Raw genomic sequence first — 22,741 nt, forward strand, 5'->3', positions numbered from 1 at the left:
TGGATGTTTACTTGCTAAGTTTTTGAACTCCTTCGTGGCTTATAGGCCCATCTCATAAACCTTTGACATTTCAGTAAATAGCATATAGTTCTACTCACTTCTGACTGATGGTTTCATCCAACTTACTTGAACCTCTTCAAAGGCATCAAGCTAGATTTTCCACAGTTCTGAGCTACTCTCTGGAGGTAATTTGGGCAGTTAAAGAGGCACATTAATTCTTTGAGACCACAAAGGGATCATTTACCGAATATGCAGTGAAAAGCCAACAGAGAAATAAAATTCCCCTGAGTCCCAGAGATGAGTGAGAACTCTTTCTGGGGTTGGTGGGGGCATCTCTATACCATACTAATTAGCACAGAGGAGGTAGAATTTAGTAATTTAGTTTTAATGAACCAAGCAGAATGTTCACCCATGGTGCTCTTATCCTGAAATGAGTTATTTCCTCACTATTTAACATTTCTGTATAATAGTCATAGCTTTAACTATAGCAGCCAATCATAAACATCAACCGAAAGGACAAATCAACACAACTCCATTGATAAATTGTACCTGGAGTTTAGAAATGTAATTGTTGTTAATTGTCTTGTTCTCCTACTTGCAGCTCACTTCCCCTTAGTGAGATATGAGGCAATGGATAAGATTGAAATATAAGCTTTACTCCACAGAGCTCCTCCACTGCCATTTCCAGGGTTTGAGTGATTCAGCACTTACCTTGAAAGTTCCTAGGGTATCATTTAACCTAGAAAGAGCAAACACAGATAAGAACCTACTGAAAAATAAAAGCTCAAGATCCTCTCTCGCTGGACCAGGGCATGTCGCCTGCTAAAGCCAACGGAGATCTTCATTGTTGAGAAGGGAAGACTATATCCCTCAGCAGCTTCCAGGACAGATCCACTATGTATATTTGTGGATACAATTTATGGATAGAACCTGTATATTTATGATATAGGTTAGTCCCCTGCTTTTACCTTGTCATGTATATTTTATCATCTCTGACAATTATAAAATGATTATTAGGAATTTTTCATGTATTTGGTACCAACATGTATAAACATTGATGAAATTGTTTGTAACTATGGAGATTACAGAAAACTGTCGGGGAAATTGTTATTTGCACAGTTGTGTTTTAGTTTGTGACTCCATATAACTTGACTATCAAATCCTATGGAACATTTTAGAACTAAGCTTTTATCCTTATAAAAATCAATTTCATAAAAATAACTAATAAGACTTATAATTGTTTTCTGTAGAGGTGTTTGTGGTGGTTTGAATACGAACGGCTCCCATAGGCTCATAGATTTGAATGCTTGGTCACCAGGGAGTGATATTATTAGGATGTGCAGCCTTGTTGGAGTAGGTGTGGCCTTGTTAGAGGAAGCATATCATTGGGAGTGAGCTTTGAGGTTTCAAATGCTCAAGCCAGGCTGTGTCTCTCTCTTTCGTCTGCCTTCCTATCCAAATGTAGAACTCTCAGCTCCTTCTCCAGCACCATGTCTGTATGCATGCCCCATGCTTCCTGCCATGATGATAATGGACTAAACCTTTGAACCTGTAAGCCACCTCAATTAAATGTTTTTTTACAAAAGTTACTGCTATCATGTTGTCTCTTCACACAGTAGAAGCCCTAACTAATACAGTATTTAAAAGATGTCTATTCATTAAGAAAATGGGAAATAATAGCAACAAAAAGAAGTAGCAACCATTTTCAGGGCAAATAAGGTAATGGAACAGGTGGTGCTATCTGAAGCAAAGAACAAAGATGTGCAGATATATATTGGAACCAATAAGAAGGGGCTATGTGACCTTCGGGGTGAATCTGAACAAGAGTGGAAGGTAGACTGTCTTAATTACCATAAGAACCACGTGGCAGATTTATGCCTCAGTAACAAAATACCTAAGATAAGTAAGTTATGAGCATAGAAGATTTATTTGGGCTCACTGTCACTTGGCACTGTTTCTTTAGTCCTGTGATGGGCCATATTTCATGGCAGAAGTACATGGGGCACAGACCTTTTTACCTTATGACTTCCAGGAAGTACAAAGGGAGAGCAGAAGGACCTGGAGCACCAATATCGCCTTCAAGAACATGTTCCCAAAGATCTAACTTCCTTATAGGATGTCCCACATCCTATCAGTCTCAGTGGCATGGGGAACCTATAGGCAAGAGATAACCTTGGCTCCAATTACGTTTTCGATGCCACCTTCCTATCACATACCTCTTCGCCTACAACACACAAGTCTCCTCAGGAAGCTTTTTTCCCTAATATCACAGACTCTGAACCACCAAAATCAAAGTAGCAGCTATGAAAGCAGAAGTCATCAGTAACCAAAGTTGCAGGTTAGGGAACCAACATCAGATACAAGAATAGAAATAACCACTCCTAACAAACCCCATAGATTCGCCTATGGTAGGAAGGCTGTGAACTGCCTAGTCAAAACACCTAACAGTATCCTATAAGGCAGCAGGAGCAAAGGCTGGACACCATCTGGAGCCACACTCAGTTACCTGGAGGCAGCTCTTGATTCTATGAGGCCTACGTCTTCTAGGCTACAAAACTGTGGTGGTTTGAAAGAAAATGGCCCCCAAAGAAAATGGCACTGTTAGGAGATGTGGCCTTGTTGGAGGAAGTAGGCTACTGTGGGGGCGGGCTTTGTGTTTTCCTGTGCTCAGGATACCACCCAGTGTGTCAGTCGACTTCCTGTTTCCAACAAGATGTAGCACTCTCAGCTCCAGCATGTATACCTATCGGCCTCCATGCTCCCCATGATGATGATGATGGATTGAACCTCTGAAACTGTAAGCGAGCCATCTCAATTAAATGTTTTCTTTATAAGAGTTGCTGTGCTCGTGATGTCTCTTCACAGCAATAAAAACCCTAAGACAAAAATATATAGAATTACATACTTAGAACTATACCTGTGAACTATGGCCAATGTCCACTGTGAACTTATTTACCTTTTCAGACTTGCTATTGCATGAGAAAACTGCATTTCTCAATGAAGTCATCCCATGGGATCACTGGTTATATGCACCATGTCAGAGGATCTTTCACAGAAAACCTGGGTGAGAGACATATAGAATCCAATAGTACATTTGCAAAATTTTATTTCAAAGTTTGAAAATATTTCAAAATTAAAAGTTTGAGGTGAGGAAAAGCTGGACAGTAGAGTTGCTCACTGACAAGGAAGCTTGGGGGAGACTGGGGGATTTGGTGTTTGACAGTCACATGGAAAACCTGGAGAACTGTGTTGTGTTAATCAAAATCATGTACCTTCATGTTCACAGTAAGTAACTGTAAATACACTCATTGGTCTAGCATTTTGACTTATCTGAACTGCCTTACATTACAGAGGGTTTTTCCCCCTCTAATAAGGCCTATTCAAAATATATTTTTTTCTTTTGTTCCCATGGCAATAAAGTATTTTAATCTTTTATTTAGATTTTGCTCCATCTCTGGCTTTGCTTACATTTCTAAGAAGGCTTTCTTTAAGGAGATGTTTACCAAAAAGAGTTTAAATTTTAAATACCAAAGCAAACAGACTTATTCCTGATGAATAATAAACATGTGTGTTTTTCAGTCTGAGAATTGAAACTAACTGCTGGTCTGAATGTTCTGTGTGTTGCTGGCTTTTCCTGTTGTTCGTCTCGTGGCTTGAATCTAGACTGGAGAATTTACTAACAAAGTACATAATGGAGAAATTAGTGTGAGGCAACTAAGTTAATGTATCTTTATTTCACATAAACGCAGTATCTATCTGAGTCAAGTGGTGGTGTGCTTCGCATTTATTTTAATGACGTTTTATCATCTTCTACTGAATGGTGCTAAGAACAGCCTTTTTTACAGTAGAATTAACAGATAAGACCAGAACTGAGAAATTGAAATAGTCTTGTCCATGATGGCATTTTTCTATTTTTAAAAAGTGATGTGACTTGTTCAACTTGTGTTTAGTTGAGGCTTCCTGGTGATTAAACAATTAATAAGGGGACAAATGATAAGAGATAGAAAAGCAGAAGAGGATGCCAAAATGGTCAAACCATGAAAGCCATGACCTGGACTTGAACTTAAGATGGTGATGAACCAAGAGAACACCAGACAGGGAACTGTTTACACATTGATGTTTCAAAGATGCATTTAGGGTACAAACTTCTTTTCTCAATGTTTGAATACATCTGCAAGAGTGAAGCCTTCGTTGTTCACAATGTGCTATGAGTTGTTTGGATCAGTTAATTAGATCACAATTTGAATGACAGCCCAAATTCTGAGGAGATGGAGTGGACAATACTCAAGTGATTTTATAGACAGCCTTGCTCTCTTCAGAATGTCACATCTGGAAAATTTGGCAAATGCCAAAAAGTTGTATATATCTAAGTAGTTCTATTGGCACAATTTTACCCTAGGATATGACCTCAAAGCAACTATATTCACTCATTTTTAAATAAATTAATTAATTACAGGATGTGAGTCAAGTAAACATCATCATGATTGATATAGCACTTCTTTGGAATGGTGACCCTTCCCATGATCAAATGCTACTAAATATACCACTTATCAAGAACAAAAAGCCAGCGTGTTTTCAGAACCATAGTCGTCAGCGCACAAAGCCAGCCAGGACTGCATCAGAACTAGATGCTTTCAATCAGCTATGCTGCTGTATTTTAAGAATGTGTAACTTACATTTAGAAAGCAGTTTTTCTTATTGACTTCCCATACATCATTTCCTGACTCAAAAAAAAAGCAAAATGTCTCTGTGATATCTTTATAACCAGCCTAGTTTGAATTGGTAATTTGTGCGTCCAGATTATGCTCAGCAAAGCATGAATCATATAGATCCCATTATGTGATTATGCAAATGAACACTAAATATACAATTACAGGCATATATGGGCAGTGAAATTTAATTAATTATTATGACTTAACTCACTTGCTGAATGTAGTTTTATTAACTAACAGTCCACAGATGTGTTTCCTCTATTGATTCATTTACATTTTAATACCATGTAAAAATGATAAATTATTGTAACAGCAGATGATAAAAACAGATGGAATAAACACAATTGAGCCCAAGATAATTTACATAGGTTTGGACTGAACAGTTTGTATTTGGGCCACTTTAAGTGTTTTATTCTTGTACTGTGGATTTATTGGCAAAACTTCACAAACACAAACCACAAATACTCAAACTGCCCAAGAGGCATTTAACTACACATATTTAAAGGCTATTAAATAACTCTTTGAATTGGTGAAGAAAATTACATTTGGAAGTATAAATATTAAAAAGTAATAAAAATGATAATGCATAGTAACCTAAAGATGATAAGAATTATCAATAAAGAAGAATGATAAGAAAGCATTTGACAAATCACTCAGTGTAGTTGAGACTCTGGTACACTTGTAGATTCTATTTTCCCCCTGGAGAGCTTGCTGATTTTCACACTTAAGGTCCCATGCCCAGGAGTAGTTGGCCAACACAGAATAGACTCCATGGTTTGTGTGTGTGTGTGTGTGTGTGTGTGTGTGTGTGTGTGTGTGTGTGTGTGATTTTTGTTTTTGTCTTGGTATTTTATGTCTCACTGAGTTTCCTTTAGAGAAAGAAAAAAGATGAAGTTGTGTAGGTTTGGAGGTAAGGAGGACCTAGGAGGAGTTAGTGCCTCTGGGGATGAAAGAAAATGGAACAGTTATGATAAATCATCTATTCAAACCACCTAACCAAAGAACACATGGATAGAAGGCTGAATATTCTAGAGCTCTTTATGCCTTATATGTGGAAGATACACATTGTTCACTTACCTTCCTTTGAGTACCCAGGAAAAGACCTAAAACCGGAAAAAAAAACTCTTCTGTATATTAGAAAACATGTCTCTACATTATACTCTTATTTGGGCAAGTCAAGTTGCTCATATTCATAAGTATTTTATCATTAAACACTCATTTATTTCTAGAAACTGAGGGTATTAAGATGGGATTGCTTAAGAAGTTTTCAGAATGATCTTTTAATTTTTAACTTTATTTTTTCATATAATATATTTTAAACATTTTCTTTTCTCTTCCCTAACTTCTCCCAGGTCCTCCCTAACTCCTTAACCACCCAACATCACGTTCTTTCTCTCTAACTCTCAAAAAAAAACACACCAAAAAAAATAAATAAATAAATAAAAATAAAAAGCAAAAACAAAAACAAAAGTAAGAAAAAATACCAAAATGAACAACAACAACAAAAAACCCACAAAATAAAAACTATGGAGTCTGTTTGTGTTGGCCAACTATTCCTGAGCATGAGACTTGCTCTGGAGTGTGGTTGATCTACCCAGTAACACTCCATTGGAGAAAATGGATTTTCTTCTTTTTTGCCAGTAGGTAACTGGTGTGTGTGTGTGTGTGTGTGTGTGTGTGTGTGTGTGTGTGTGTGTGTGTGTGTGAAATTTTAAGTAAATATAAAGTAATATGACTCCTTAAAGTGTTATTAAACAACATTAGTGTTATTTGCCCCTTTTCTCCTTTTCTTTCTATATTGATCTCTCCCTCTTCTCTAGTTGGAGTCTCCCTCACAGTTTTTCTATTTCCCACAACCTGTCACCTGTATCCTGTTGTGTTGCTCTCAAGCTATGCCTCCTTTCAGCGCTCCCTTTATACTTTCCTAGTTTCTGTGGTTACTCCATGATGTATTCACATCTGAATATCTGGAGCTAGGAACTACCGATGAGAGAAAACATGTGGTGTTTGTCTTTCTGGGTCCGGGTTACTTTATTCAACATAATCTTTTCAAAGTCCATTATTTATCTGTACATTTCATTTCTCTTTACAGCTGAATAGTATTCCATCATGTATAGGTATCATATTTTCATTATCCATTTATTAAAGGACATATAGGTTGTTTCTATGTCCTTGCTATTGTAAATAGAGCAGTGTTGCAGAATATTATTTTAACGTGTGTTAACATTTGTTTATGCTGTTGAACATTTGTTTAGTGATGCAAAGATGTGTTACATTCTTTTATGTTGCATTTCTTTAACTGTGAAGTTGTGTTACTGTGCCTGTATAAAACACCTGGTGGTCTAATAAAGAGCTGAACAGCCACTAGCAAGGAAGGAGAAAGGATAGACGGGGCTGGCAGTCAGAGAGAATAAATAGGAGCAGAATCTGGGAGGAAAAGATCAAGAAGTGAGAAAAGAAGGGGCCAGCCACCCCACTACACAGCCAGACAGGGAATAAAAAGGAAAGAAAAAGTTAGACAGAAATAGAGAAAGCCGAGAGGCAAAAGGTAGATGGAATAATTTAAGAAAAGCTGGCAAGAAATAAGTCAAGCTAAGGCCAGGCATTCATAAGAAAGAATAAGACTCCATGTGATTTATTCGGGAGCTGGATGGCAGGCCTCCCAAAGATGCAAAGAATTAAAAAAAAACCCACAGTCAACTACAGCGCAGCAGCAAACACTGTTGAGCAAGTTTCTGTAGAGTATGATGTTGAGTCCTTTGGGCATATGCCAAGGAGTGGTATAGCTGGGTCATATGCTAGATTTATTCTTAGTTTTTATTATTATTATTATTATTATTATTATTATTATTATTATTCATACTACTTTCTAGAGTATCTACACTAATTTGCTTTCCCACCAACACTGAATGAGGATTTCTGTTTCTCCACAGCTTCAAAAGCATTTGTCGTCAATTGGTCTTAGCCATTTTGACTGGTGTCATATGAAAATCCAAAGTTATTTTAACTTGCATTTCCATAATTGCTAAGGATAGTGAACATTTTTTGAAGCATCTCTTACTCATGTTTATTTCTTCTATAAAGAATTTTCTATTTAGATCCCTAGTCCAGTTTTTAATTGGGTCATTTATTTCTTTGACACTGTTTTTTCAGCTTTCTGTATATTCCTTTTTTGGGGGGTGGGGGTCAAGACAGGGTTCCTCTGTGAAACAGTTCTAGCTGTTCTGGAACTCACTTTGTAGACCAGGTTGGTCTCAAACTCACAGAGTTCTACCTGCCTCTGCCTCCCGAGTGCTGAATTAAAGGCATGTGCCACCACCGCCCAGCTCTCTGTATATTCTTGATATTAATCCTCTGTCAGGTGTCTAGATGCATTCTGTAGATGTCTTCCTCACTTATTTGATTACATACTTAACTATACTGAAATGTTTTAGTTTTATGAAGTTCTGTTGTTAATTGTTGGCCCTAATTCCCTGGGCAAATGGAGTCCTATTCAGAAAGTCCTTTCCTACTATATTTTATAAAGTAATGCCAGTATTTTCATCCAGCAGATTTAGAGTTTCAGGTTTCAAATTGAGGTCTTTGATTCACTTGACTCTAATTTTTTTGCAGAGCGGTAGATTCAAGTCAAATTTCATTCTTCTGCAGGTAGACACCCAGATTTCCCAGCAGGTTATGTTAAAGATACTCTCTCCTCTCTGGTGTATGGTTTCTACCTCTTTCTCAACTATTAGATGACTGTACTTATGAGTGTTTGTGTTTGGGTCTTCTACTTTATTCCACTAATCTACATGTCTGTCCTGTGTCAGTGCCTCATTGTGCTTATGGCTCTATACTGTATCTTGAAGTTTGGAATAGCAATCCCTCCAGTACTCAATTTGTTCAGGATTGCTTAGACCTTTCTGACTCCCCAAGAATTTTAGTAGATTTTTTCCCATTTCTGTTAAGAATGCTGTGGATATTTGATTGAGATTATATAGACTCTATAAATTACTCTTGGTAGGATGGTCATTTGCATAATATTAAATCTACCAGTCTGTGGACACAGGATATTTTTCCACTTTCTAGTGTCTTTCTCAATCTCTTTTTTCAGAGATTTGAAGTTTTCATTATAGATGTCTTTCACTTCTTGATTAGATCTATTCCACAGTTCTTGCCTTTGATACTATTATAAATGGAATATGTTCATTCTCCCTCTCTCTCTCTCTCTCTCTCTCTCTCTCTCTCTCTCTCTCTCTCTCTCTGTGTGTGTGTGTGTGTGTGTGTGTGTGTGTGTGTGTGTGTGTGCATGCTTATTGATATACAGAAAGGCTACTGATTTTTTAAAGTTAATTTTGTACCCTGCCACTTTGCTGAAATTGTTATTGTTTCCAGATGGAATTTTGGGGATCTCTTATGTGTGATATCATCTACCAATAGGGATAATTTGACTTATTTTCCTATTCATATCCCTTTAATTTCTTTCTCTTGACTTATTGCTCTGGCTACTGCTTCTAGTACTATATTAAAAAAGAAAAAGAGTGAGGATAGTGGACAGATCTGTCTTGTTCCTGATTTTAATAAAATTGCACCATGTTTTTCTCCATTTTGGAGAAACGTCAAATGTTGGGTGTGAGTCTGTTATTTATAGCCTTTAATATGTTGAAGCATGGTACCTCCTTTATTTCAGTTGATGGTATGCCCATTAACTGATAATTCACTTTCAACTCAGCCATGGAAATATGGATGATTCTTCCTCCTTGGCAATGTAACTTGAGTTTATGGAGTGCTGACACTAGTTACCTTTTCGGGTCTGAAAAGGATGATTTGTGAACTGTATTTTGTGGCCCAATCCAGGCTTCACACCTCAGGCCTCCTGCTACATTATACTCCAAACTCCTTCGGCCCCTTTCCCTTCTTCTAAGAGCTTGTTCCATACTTTTGTCTTCACATGGTTGCTGTAGTTGACAATCCCTCTCCCAAGACCTGTCCAAATAGTACTTTTCTACTGTTTACATCTTATATGAAACATCACATCACCTCTTCAGCAAGGTCTTGCTTGATTTCCCATTCTGGATTGTTATTTTCACCCCTCAAATGTCCAACATAGACAAAGAAGTTTCCAGAGATGATATAATGCTCTGAAAAAGTCTAAAAAAGACTAAGCCATCAAACATGCTGTTAATTTATTAGGTCAGTGCTATGAACATTAATAAACTTTAGAAATCAATACAAACTATGGTTTAGGGATATTTTACAATTTGGTCTTAAAGACTCTTCTATAACAGAATCACAGTTCTTATTATTTTTAATGAGAAAACATTTAGTTTCATTTAAATTCTTTGCAAAATAGTACCCCGTGTAATAAATTTCAAGAGAAATATAAGTCTGAAACTACTTGCAAAGGGACTGAGCATCAGGCCTAGGACATAGTAGGTGCTCAGCAGTGCTTGCGGACTGACCACACACACAGTGTATTTTAAAAGATTAAACAGATCCTGCCCCCGACTTCCCTTCTGGACCAGAGGTGAGTATCCGGATCCAACTCGGACCCCATCCCTGGGCACCAGCCACTCCGGGAAGACCTGCCCAACTTGGCCACAGGTTCAGGCCACCGGGTGGGTCCCCTTCTAGCCCCACTGGGAGGGATCCCCTTCTCCAAGCCCCCCGGCAGCCCCTGCAATCTCTGCGCACTGCCCCCACGCCCATCTGCCCGAGACCCCAGCCACTTCTTGAGACTTAGAGACCGGCCCCCAGCTCCCATCCTGCCCCTGACTTCCCTTCTGGACCAGAGGTGAGTATCCGGGTCCAGAGTTGGACAAGAGAACTCCCTTTTGGACAAGAGAGAGAGACTTCCTGAATCTGTCAGCTCTTTCTGAAACAAGTACACTGATAAGACCAAGAAGGAACCACAAGGAGATGGGCAGACATCAAGGCAGAAGTACATACAACAAAATGAAGAGCAATACAGCATCACCAGAACCTAGCCCGCCTCCAACATCTAGACCTGAACATCAAAAATTGGAAGAAGCAGAAGAAAGTAGCCTTATGAGTAACATCATGAAGAAGGTAGAGGCTTGTATAGAGGAAAAGACAAGAAAATTGGAAGAACGCTGTAAACAACTAGAGGAAAGGGCAAACAAATTAGAAGAAAACAATAAAGCCCTGCAAGAAAACAATAAAGTCCTGGAAGAAAACAATAAAGTCCTGGAAGAAAACAATAAAGTACTGGAAGAAAACAATAAAGCACTGAAAGAAAATCAAGAAAAAGCAATGAAACAAACAAAGGAAACAGTCCAAGAACTGAAAAGGGAAATTGAAAAAATGAAGAAGACACAAACAGAGGGAATGCTGGAAATAGAAAACCTGAGTAAAAGATCGGGAACTTCAGATGCAAGTATAACCAACAGAATGCAAGAGATGGAAGAGAGGATTTCTGGCATTGAAGATACAGTAGAAGAAATAGTTTCATCAGTCGAAGGAAACACTAAAGCCAACAAAGTCATGAACCAAAATGTCCAAGAAATTTGGGACACCATGAAAAGGCCAAACCTACGAATTACAGGGATAGAAGAAGGTGAAGAATACCAACTCAAAGGCACAGAAAATATATTCAACAAAATCATAGAAGAAAACTTTCCCAACTTAAAGAAGGAAATGCCTATGAAGATACAAGAAGCCTATAGAACACCAAACAGACTAGATCCCCAAAAAAAGTCCCCTCGACACATAATAATTAAACAACTAAATGTACAGAATAAAAAAAGAATATTAAGAGCAGCCAAGGAAAAAGGCCAAGTGACCTATAAAGGTAAACCCATCAGAATAACACCTGATTTCTCAATGGAGACTTTGAAAGCCAGAAGGACCTGGACAGATGTAATGCAGACACTAAGAGACCATGGATGTCAGCCCAGACTAATATACCCAGCAAAACTTTCAATCATCATAGACGGAAGGAACAAGACATTCGAAGACAAAGCCAGATTTAAACAATACCTATCCACAAACCCAGCGCTACAGAAAGCACTAGAAGGAAAATTCCAACCGAGGGAAGTCAGATACACACTCGAAAACACAGGCAATAGATAAAGCCACAACAGTAAACCCCAAAGAAGAGAAGTACACACACACACTACCACCAAAAATAACAGGGATGAAGAATCACTGGTCATTAATATCCCTTAATATCAACGGACTTAATTCACCTATAAAAAGACATAGACTTACAGAATGGATACGAAAGCAGGACCCATCTTTCTGCTGCATACAAGAAACACATCTCAAATTCAAAGACAGACACTACCTAAGAATAAAAGGCTGGGAAAAGACTTTCCAATCAAATGGTCTTAAGAAACAAGCAGGGGTAGCCATCCTGATATCCAACAAAATAGACTTCAAACTAAAATCAATCAAAAGAGATCAAGAAGGACATTACATCCTCATCACAGGAAAGATCCACCAAGATGAAGTTTCAATTCTGAACATTTATGCCCCAAACACAAGGGCACCCACATATGTAAAAGAAACATTACTAAAGCTTAAACCACATATAAAACCCCACACATTAATAGTGGGAGATCTCAACACCCCACTTTCACCACTGGACAGATCTCCCAAAACGAAACTTAACAGAGAAATAAAAGACTTAAATGATGTCATGACCCAATTGGACCTAATAGATATCTACAGAACATTCCATCCTAACAAGAAAGAATATACCTTCTTCTCAGCACCCCATGGAACTTTCTCTAAAATCGACCACATACTTGGCCACAAAGCAAATCTCAATAGGTACAAAACAATTAGAATAACCTCCTGTGTTCTATCAGACCACCATGGTTTAAAGTTAGATTTCAACAACAACAAAAACTACAGAAAACCTACAATCTCATGGAAACTGAATAATGCTCAACTGAATCATCCAATGGGTTAAGGAAGAAATAAAGAAAGAAATTAAAGACTTCCTAGAGATCAATGAAAATGAAGACACCACATACCCAAACTTATGGGACACTATGAAAGCAGTGTTAAGAGGGAAATTCATAGCACTAAATGCCCACATAAAGAAGTTGGAGAAATCCCACACTAGTGACTTAACAGCACATCTGAAAGCTCTAGAACAAGAAGAAGCAAAGTCTCCCAGGAAGAATAGACGCCAGGAAATTATCAAAGTGAGAGGTGAAATTAATAAATTAGAAACTAAGAGAATAATACAAAAAATTAATGAAACAAAGAGTTGCTTCTTTGAGAAAATCAACAAGATAGACAAGCCCTTATCCAAACTAACCAAAAGACAGAGAGAGAGAATCCAAATCAACAAAATCAGAAATGAAAAGGGGGACATAACAACAGACATTGAGGAAATCCAGAGAATTATCAGGTCATATTTCAAAAACCTCTACTCCACAAAACTGGAAAACCTAAAAGAAATGGACATTTTTCTGGATAGGTACCACATACCTAAGTTAAATCAAGACCAGATAAACTATTTAAATAGTCCAATAACCCCTAAGGAAATAGAAACAGTCATTAAAAGTCTCCCAACCAAAAAAAGCCCAGGACCAGATGGTTTCAGCGCAGAATTCTACCAGATCTTCAAAGAAGAGTTAATACCAATACTCTCTAAATTGTTCCACATAGTAGAAACAGAAGGAACATTACCAAACTCCTTCTATGAGGCTACAATTACCCCGATTCCTAAACCAAACAAGGATGCAACAAAGAAAGAGAACTACAGACCGATCTCCCTCATGAACATTGATGCAAAAATACTCAATAAAATACTGGCAAACAAACTCCAAGAACATATCAGAACAATTATCCACCATGATCAAGTAGGCTTCATCCCAGGGATGCAAGGGTGGTTCAACATATGAAAGTCCATCAATGTAATACACCATATAAACAAACTCAAAGAAAAAAACCACATGATCATCTCACTAGATGCAGAAAAGGCATTTGACAAAATCCAACACCCCTTCATGATAAAAGTCTTGGAGCGATCAGGAATACAGGGAACATACCTAAACATAATAAAGGCAATATATAGCAAACCAACAGCCAACATCAAATTAAATGGAGAGAAACTCAAAGCAATTCCACTAAAATCAGGAACAAGGCAAGGCTGTCCACTCTCCCCATACTTATTCAATATAGTACATGAAGTTCTAGCCAGAGCAATAAGACAACATAAGGAGATTAAGGGGATTCAAATTGGAAAGGAAGAAGTCAAGCTTTCCCTATTTGCAGATGACATGATAGTATACTTGAGTGACCCCAAAGATTCCACCCAGGAATTGATAAAGCTTATAAACACCTTCAGCAACATAGCAGGATACAAGATCAACTCAAAAAAATCAGTAGCCCTCCTATACACAATGGACAAAGAAGCTGGGAAGGCAATTAGAGATACATCACCCTTTACAATAGCCAAAAATGACATAAAATACCTTGGGGTAACACTAACCAAGCAAGTGAAGGACCTATATGACAAGAACTTTAAGTCCCTGAAAAAAGAAATTGAAGAAGATGTCAGAAAATGGAAAGATCTCCCATGCTCATGGATAGGCAGGGTTAATATAGTAAAAATGGCAATCTTACCAAAAGCAGTTTACAGATTCAATGCAATCCCCATCAAAATACCAACACAATTCTTCACAGACCTGGAAAGAATAATACTCAACTTCATATGGAAAAACAAAAAACCCAGGATAGCTAAAAGAAACCTGTACAATAAAACAACTTCTGGAGGCATCACAATCCCCGACTTCAAGCTCTACTATAGAGCTACAGTAATAAAAACAGCTTGGTATTGGCATAAAAACCGACATGTGGACCAATGGAATCGAATTGAAGACCCTGACATTAACCCACACACCTATGGACATATAATTTTTGACAAAGAAGCCAAAAGTGTACAATGGAAAAAAGAAAGCATCTTCAACAAATGGTGCTGGCATAACTGGATATCAACGTGTAGAAGGCTGCAAATAGATCCATATCTGTCACCATGCACAAAACTTAAGTCCAAGTGGATCAAAGACCTCAACATAAATCCAGCTACTCTGAACCTACTAGAAGAGAAAGTAGGAAGTAGTCTTGAATGCATTGGCATAGGAGATCACTTCCTAAATATAACACCAGTAGCGCAGTCACTGAGACAAACAATCAATCAATGGGACCTCTTGAAACTGAGAAGCTTTTGTAGAGCAAAGGATACGGTCAACAAGGCAAAGCAACAGCCTACAGAATGGGAAAAGATCTTCACCAACCCCACATGTGATAGAGGACTGATATCCAGAATATATAAGGAACTCAAGAAATTAGACATCAAAACGACCAACAGTCCAATTGAGAAATGGGCTTTAGAATTAAACAGAGAATTCTCAACAGAGGAAACCCAAATGGCTGAAAGACACTTAAGGAATTGCTCAACATCCCTAATCATCAGGGAAATGCAAATCAAAACAACTCTGAGATACCACCTTACGCCTGTCAGAGTGGCTAAGATCAAAAACACTGAAGACACTTTATGCTGGAGAGGATGTGGAACTAGGGGAACTCTCCTCCACTGCTGGTGGGAATGCAAGCTTGTACAACCACTTTGGAAATCAATATGGCGCTTTCTTAGAAAATTGGGAATCAATCTCCCCCAAGATCCAGCTATACCACTCTTGGGCATATATCCAAGAAATGCTCAATCATACCACAAGAGCACTTGCTCAGCTATGTTCATATCAGCATTGTTTGTAATAGCCAAAACCTGGAAACAACCTAGATGCCCTTCAGCTGAAGAATGGATAAATAAATTGTGGCACATATACACAATGGAATACTACTCAGCAGAGAAAAACAATGACATCATGAGGTTTGCAGGCAAATGGATGGATCTAGAAAAAATCATCCTGAGTGAGGTAACCTAGACTCAGAAAGACAAATATGGTATGTACTCACTCATAGGAAGATGCTAGATGTGGAACAAGGATGACTGGACTGCTACTCACATCACCAGTGAGGCTACCTGGAAAACGGGACCCCAAAAAAAGACACGGAGAAATGGACGAGATCTACATGAACAGCCTGGTCATGAGTGGGAACAATGAATGGCGACGGTCGAGGAAAAGAGAGTGGGAGATCCCAGCTGGATCAAGAAAAGAGAGGGAGAACAAGGAATAGGAGACCATGGTAAATGAAGACCACATGAGAAGGGGAGGAAGCAGAGAGCTAGGGAGGCCCACGGAGATCCACAAAGATACCCCCGCAAAAGACTGCTGGCAATGGTCGAGAGACGGCAGGAACTGACCTACTCTGGTGATGGGATGGCCAGACACCCTGATAGTTGTGCCATAAACCCCATCCAAGGACTGAGGAATCTGGATGCAGACATCCATGGCTGGGCCCCTGGTAGAGCACTGGGAGTCTAATTAGTGAGAAAGAAGAGGGTTTATATGAGCGAGAATTGTTGAAGCCAAGGTTGAATAAAGCACAGGGACAAATAACCAAATGAATGGAAGCACAGGATCTATGAACCAAAGGCTGAGGGTCCCCAACTGGATCAGGCCCCCTGAACGGGTGAGACAGTCATTTGGCTTGATCTATTTGGGAGGCAGCTATGCGTTGGTGCCGGGTCCTGGGCTCGTTGCATGAGTTGGCTGTTTGAATCCTGGGACTTATGCAGGGACACTTGGCTTGGTCAGGGAGTGGGGGAATGGACCTGCCTGGACTGAGTCTACCAGGTCGACCCCGGTCCTCGGTCCTCGGGGGAGACCTTGATCTGAAGGAGGTGGGAATGGGGGGTGGGCTGGGGGGAGGGGGAGGGAGGCGAGAAGGGGAGAACAGGGGAATCTGTGGCTATTAGGTTTAACTGAATGGTGTTGTAAAATAAAAAAAAAAAAAAAAAAAAAGATTAAACAACTGTAGTCCCGGAGAGCTCGAGGTGACACAAAGCAGTGTTGTAATGAGAATGTAAAACTCCAGAAAGGAGTGCACCCCCAAATCTCTCTCCTGCTCCAGTGTCACTAACGATGTATCCTTTGGAGCCACTCATTCCATTCCATTGAGGACCCCTTTATTAAATGCAGTGATTTCTGGAACTGTAGTGAGCCCTGTTAGGTGGGATGGCTGTGCTCCCTATTCCAGGAAATCCCCCTCTCAGTCCCAATCAATGCAGCTCCTGGAAGTCCAGTATCTACTGCAGGCTTTTCCCCTAATGTGGCCAGCCACACTTTCCCCCGAAAAATATACAATTCTAATCTAAAAATCACAAAACCTGAGAATTTCAAAGCAGTGGAGCTGTAAGTACCTGATTCAGCAGCTGCTAGTTATAAGCATTTGTTTAAAATTAAATTTAAAGTTCAGTTAGTTAAGATGGAAAGTGTAGTTCATTAGTTGCACCAGGCATACTGAAAGAGATATATATTATACAACATTCCCATCATTGTAGAAGATTCAAATAGAAAGAAGTGGTTTGAAGAAAATGTTGAAACTGTAACCTATGCACCAAATCAAACCCACTGTTTGTTTTGTCTAATTCCTAAGAATTTTTCAATAATCATAAAAGAAGAATTTTGTGGCATGTGAAAAGTATGTGAAATTCAAATTTTAGATTCCAAGGGACATGTTTAAGGAACACAGCCAGACTTCTTTATTTGCATGTGGCTGGTGGATGTTCTCATACTACAACATGAAGCTCAGTATTTTGACTGGAAGCATGGCGTCAGAAAAATTTAAAATATCTACTATCTGATCTGTTACAGAATAAAATTGTATTGACTTGACCTCTGCTTTTAAAAGAGGCACTGAGGTTTGAAAACCTGTCTTGCCCAGGATCTGAGAGCTTGACAGTAGACCAGACAACACAGTGAGATGTGGGGATGCACTGGGTTTGCAGGATGATCTCTCCTTTCTGTATTGCAAGTTGGGAAGCAGAAGAAGCTCTGTTGAAAGTATCAGTTGGAGGTAGAGTGGGCATTAAGAAAGTAGATTCTTCCGCAACACAAACCAGAAGGTGCTGAAGCATCATGTGATACCATCCTTGCCGTAGGGTTGAGCGTGACTTACCACTGCCAAAAACAGCGTCGTAAGTAAACAGAATCCCTGGCTTTATCCAGTCTAAAGAAGGGTTCTTTGGTATCCTCTGAGAGTTCTGCTGAATTCCCCTTAAATCAGCATGGCAGCAACCTTCCTGCATTGACAAGCCAGTCACAGGCGCACGAGCAGATGGCATAATTAAACCCCTAAACCAGATGTAAGTGAAATTGGAGTAGAAGGCTTGCCATAGCATCCTCGGGGCACTGTGAATATCTCCTCAAACAGAAGAGAGGCACAATGCTTGGACAGGAGCCTTCCTGAAAAGACTGCATTACATACAAATAATTGTCACAAGCCAAGGAGTGTCCAGGGTCACCCACCCTGCCAGATTTACACTTTACTGAGAATTGTCATAAATTGGCAGAAAAAAGGATCCCTGGAGAAGGGCACAGAGATCAAGATAGCATTCCTAGAACATATACAGAGAGGAAATCATCCATGAGTGCAGGGGAGAGAGGCTAAGTGTCACAGGAATTCTGGGTCACTTGCTATGATGAGTAATTCTGAGTTCAGGACATTCATAAAAAGACTGCAGAGAGTGTTCTCGCCACTAATGAGTCTAACAAATCACATTTTGCTCTCTCAATAGGTGCTGGGCAGTCAGTCTGCCTCTAGGGCTAATATAATGGTTATGGGACTCTGGGTGCAGCATTAGCACGACATCAGATAATCTCAGAGTGTGTGTCATCTCCCACACACCAGATTTTTCTCCACTGTAAAAAGTACCTCTCAGGGAGTTGGCTCTAGGCACACAAGCCTAATGATTTGAGTTAGGACCCAATACCCGAGTTAAAAGCCACATGCATTAGCACACATCTATAATCTTACTACTCCTAAATGAGGTGGACATAAAGGTAGAAGAACCACCCAGCAGCTCAGGGGCATAAAATAGTAGCAACAAGGGAACCTATCTCAAAAAAGGTAGGAAGCAAGAATCAACTCCAGAAAGTATCCTCTGACCCTTCAACTTCCATACATGTGCCACAGCACATGCACAGCCATGTGCGCACACACATACACACACAAAGGGGAGACACTAGTAGTTTGAATGAGATGTTGTCCCCCATAGTCTCAGGAATCTGAATGTTTGCCTCCAGTTGGTGGCACTGTTCGAAAGGTTTAGCAGGTATGGCCTTGTTGAAGGCAGTATTTCACTGGAGGTGGGCTTTGAGAGTCTAAAAGATTTGTGACATTCACAGTTCTCTCTCCCTCTCCCTCTCCCTCTCCCTCCCTCTCCCTCTCCCTCTCCCTCTCTCTCTCCCTCTCCCTCTCTCTCTCCTTCCTGTGAATAGTTTAAGATGTGGTTCCTCAACTTGCTACTGCAGGTAGCCTGCCTCCTGCTGCCATGCTTTCCACCTTGATGATAATGGACTCTTACCTCTCTGGAACCCTCAGCCCACATAAAACCTTCTTTCTGTAAGTAAGTTGCCTTGCTTGTGGTATTTTATCACAATAGAAACGTGACTAGTACATGCACTCATTTCTAAGTTTTTAACTAATAAAGGTATTTCACATAAAATTATTGACCACAGGGATTGGGGATATAACTCAGGGGTAGAGTACTTGTCCAGCATTCTTAAGACACAGAAAACTGCCGGGCAGTAATGGCACATGCCTTTAATCCCAGCACTAGGGAGGCAGAGGCAGGTGGATTTCTGAGTGTTCGAGGCCAGCCTGAACTACAGAGTGAGTTCCAGGACAGGTGCAAAGCTACACAGAGAAACCCTGTCTCAAAAAAACCAAAAAAAAAACAAAAAAAAAAAAAGAAAGAAAGAAAAGACATAGAAAACTTAATGAAGTTGTCAAGGTTACACAGCCTACATAGTAGAGTAGAATTCAAACTTGAACATCAAGTCTACGAACTTAGGTTCCACATACCAGTCCTTCTCCCTCAAGGGTGAAAGCAACAAATCCAAGTTCAGTCATGCAGGAAGACAGCACCGCTCTGAAAAACTGAGATCATAGTCCTTTTGAAAAGTATAGTCTCACATGTTTCTAAGTCACCTGTTTTTCGAGTTCTTCAAGGTGTCCGGCACATGAGAACAACAAATACAGACAAACAATATCCCTACAAACAGACGAGAGCAGAGGGTGTTTAGCTTTGGAAATTATGATGAAGAGATTCAAGTGAGGAGAAATAGACCAGCAGAGAGAGAGAGAAAGGCAGCAGCTCAGAAATGAAACGTGTTTGGTAACAGCTGTGGACGCCACTGTTGACTGTCAGGCTGTGCATTTTCCTCTCCCATTTTCCCTCCCAGCATTTGGTTGGAATGTGCTCACCTGCAGCAATGACAGCATCTAACCTGGCTGGCCACTCTTGTCTGCTTAGGCAACAGTCTGGGGACAGAGCAATTGAAGTTCATCGGATTTTGCATAAACCTCTTGCAAGGAGGCAGAGACATAACATTAATGAGATTTCTGTTGTTCTGTTTGAGATGCTTATCGGGGTCAAGCACAACTCTAAAATTTCCTTTTATACTCTATAGGGGGTAACATATGTATAATTTCATTAGAAATGATTACATTCTTGTTTCTATTAACTCCTGAAAATCACTGCAGTATTTGTGACATTTGTTTACACACCCATGCATTTGCAATACAAAATGTGTTCTTGCAATGTGACAGACACAGTTTAAAATCATATTAGCAAAGCGCTGTATTTACCTTATCTCTTTTTCACCTTTTCTTGAGATTTTGGGAGTAGAAGTTGGCGTTTACACTGGTACACTAATGTGTCTTGTATTTGCATATATCCATGCAAGAAAATCCTGAATTGTGTGCTGAGTATAAAGGTGGCAGAGGAGAGATAGGTACCTCTCCCAGAGAGGCCTGTTTGGGAGGTAATTAGCATTTGAATTGAGAAATGATTAATGGCCAAGGACAATAAAGTATTCAAGACAGAGACTCCAAAAAGGGAAGGCTGACTTTAGAGTATTTGATAAATGCCTCAAGGACTTGCCCGACTGATTCACTCTTCCCTACTCTAGCCACATATTCCCTTATCCCACACCATCACCAGGATTGTCACTGCACTCGTGGATAAGCAGTGCATGTATGTTCACAAAAACACCTTCAGTAGGGCTCCAACTATCCAGTCTCCTTCCTGAAAAACAAAAAAGCAAAGAAACAATAAAACCAAAAACAAAACAAAAACATGAAGATTTAGGGACACATTGCTTTCTCTTGATAAACCCACACCAAAACCAAGTCACCTGCATAAATGTCACTTTGGAAAATCCCTGATGAAGGGACAGTCACTGCTCTGAAGGAAAGTGTCTCCAATGATTTCTTGACTGCCTTTTGTGAACCCTGTAACATAATGAAACTCAACCACTTTCTAAGGATATAATCAGATTCTGCTATCTAAACGGTTAAGAAGCCATGTTATAGCTTGTTTAAGGAGGGAGGGTCTCCTCAGTGAGCTAAGAGGGAGGGTCTCCTCAGTGAGCTGAGGAGGGAGGGTCTCCTCGGTGACCTGAGGAGGGAGGGTCTCCTCGGTGACCTGAGGAGGGAGAATCTCCTCGGTGAGCTGAGGAGGGAGAATCTCCTAGGTGAGCTGAGGAGGGAGGGTCTCCTCGGTGAGCTGAGGAGGGAGAATCTCCTCGGTGAGCTAAGAGGGAGGGTCTCCTCGGTGAGCTGAGGAGGGAGGGTCTCCTCGGTGAGCTGAGGAGGGAGGGTTTCTGGTGTCACTCTGTTGCTGTAAGAAAATACCCTAACCAAAAGCAGCTTAGGTGAGGAAGGACTTATCGGGCTTACAACTCCAGGTCATAGTCCACCCTTGTGGGGAAGTCAAGGCACAAACCCAAAGATGGTCACACCACATCTCCAGTCAAGGACAGAGAGCAATGAACACATACATACACGTTTACCTGCTCAACTTGTTTTTTTCCACTCACACAGTTCAGTGCCCAGCTCATGAAATGGTGCCACCCACATTGAGGGTGGGGTCTTCCACTTCTGTGAAATCGGAGAAGAAAACTCTCCCATGGTCATGCCTACAGACCATCCTGATCTAAGCAGCCCCTCACTGCCGCAGACCACCCAGAGGGAGACCACCACTGCGGGAGAACCAGGGAGAAGGCTCGAGGAGAAGTCAGGAATCGGCGAGGAAATGACAGACAGACACACAATGGATTGTTGTGCTGCTGTAGATTTACTTCTGCAAGACCAGTGCTTATATTCTTTTACAATCAAGGAACTTGGCAGGGGATTACATCAGACTGATAATTTTTACAATCACTCAGAATCAGCAAACTTTTTCAATTTCACAGAATCAGCAAAAAACAATAGCAAAGCATATCAGTATCTATTTCTGTGTAGACAATAGCAAAGTACTTTAGTATCTATTTCTGTGTATCACTTCCGCAGTTTGGCGTTCATTGTGGTTGTTGCTTAAGGGCATGATCTCAGAATTTTGTGAAATCTGTCTCGCGCCAAAGACCACATCTGTGAAAACCAGACGTTTACCAGCCAAGGTTCAAGTCACCCTCTAAATACTTTTTGTATAATTTCATTTATTTCTTTCTCACTCCTATATATCCACTTATCCTTCCAGTTGTCATATACCCTTCTATACCAAATACCTTAGGGCTGGCTTCATATTTTCTATGATCTGTTGACTTTCTTTCTTACTATGAAGGCACCAAGGCTTTCTAGTCCTGGCTAGCCTTTCCATGAAAGGCAAATCACTCCAAAGTTGTTTCTTTTCCTTCATGATTCACTCCCCACAACACAGAAAAGACATACAGAGAAAAAGCATGATTAGTGCAAACAAGGACTGTTGCCCTGAGATCCTCAGGCCGCATGACGACCGTTGGACTTGGGGAAACTGCCTGAGGTCTCGCTCCAGGAAGCTTCAACCTCAGCCCTTTTGCTGCCAGACTCTAGTACAGCGGCAAGCTTTCAAGCTTTGCTACAGCTACACAGGTGTCACAGCTGTGGGCGTAGCACCTCACCCA

The 22,741-nt window shown here is 40.1% G+C and overlaps 1 long non-coding RNA gene across 1 annotated transcript in view; it reads right to left on the reverse strand.

Moving 5' to 3' along the window:
* LOC143272283 (uncharacterized) overlaps positions 1–21,204 on the reverse strand; it is a 35,227-nt gene extending 14,023 nt beyond the window's left edge. Inside the window, exons 1-4 of the long non-coding RNA XR_013049714.1 lie at positions 20,996–21,204; positions 20,448–20,886; positions 20,064–20,162; positions 2,957–3,060 (exon numbers count right to left, since the gene is read on the reverse strand). This is a non-coding gene — a long non-coding RNA (uncharacterized LOC143272283). The remainder of the gene's footprint in view (positions 1–2,956; positions 3,061–20,063; positions 20,163–20,447; positions 20,887–20,995) is intronic.
* Positions 21,205–22,741: the final 1,537 nt, after the last annotated feature.

Source organism: Peromyscus maniculatus, chromosome 3 (genome assembly GCF_049852395.1).
Source record: "Peromyscus maniculatus bairdii isolate BWxNUB_F1_BW_parent chromosome 3, HU_Pman_BW_mat_3.1, whole genome shotgun sequence".
NCBI classification, from domain to species: Eukaryota; Metazoa; Chordata; class Mammalia; order Rodentia; family Cricetidae; genus Peromyscus; species Peromyscus maniculatus.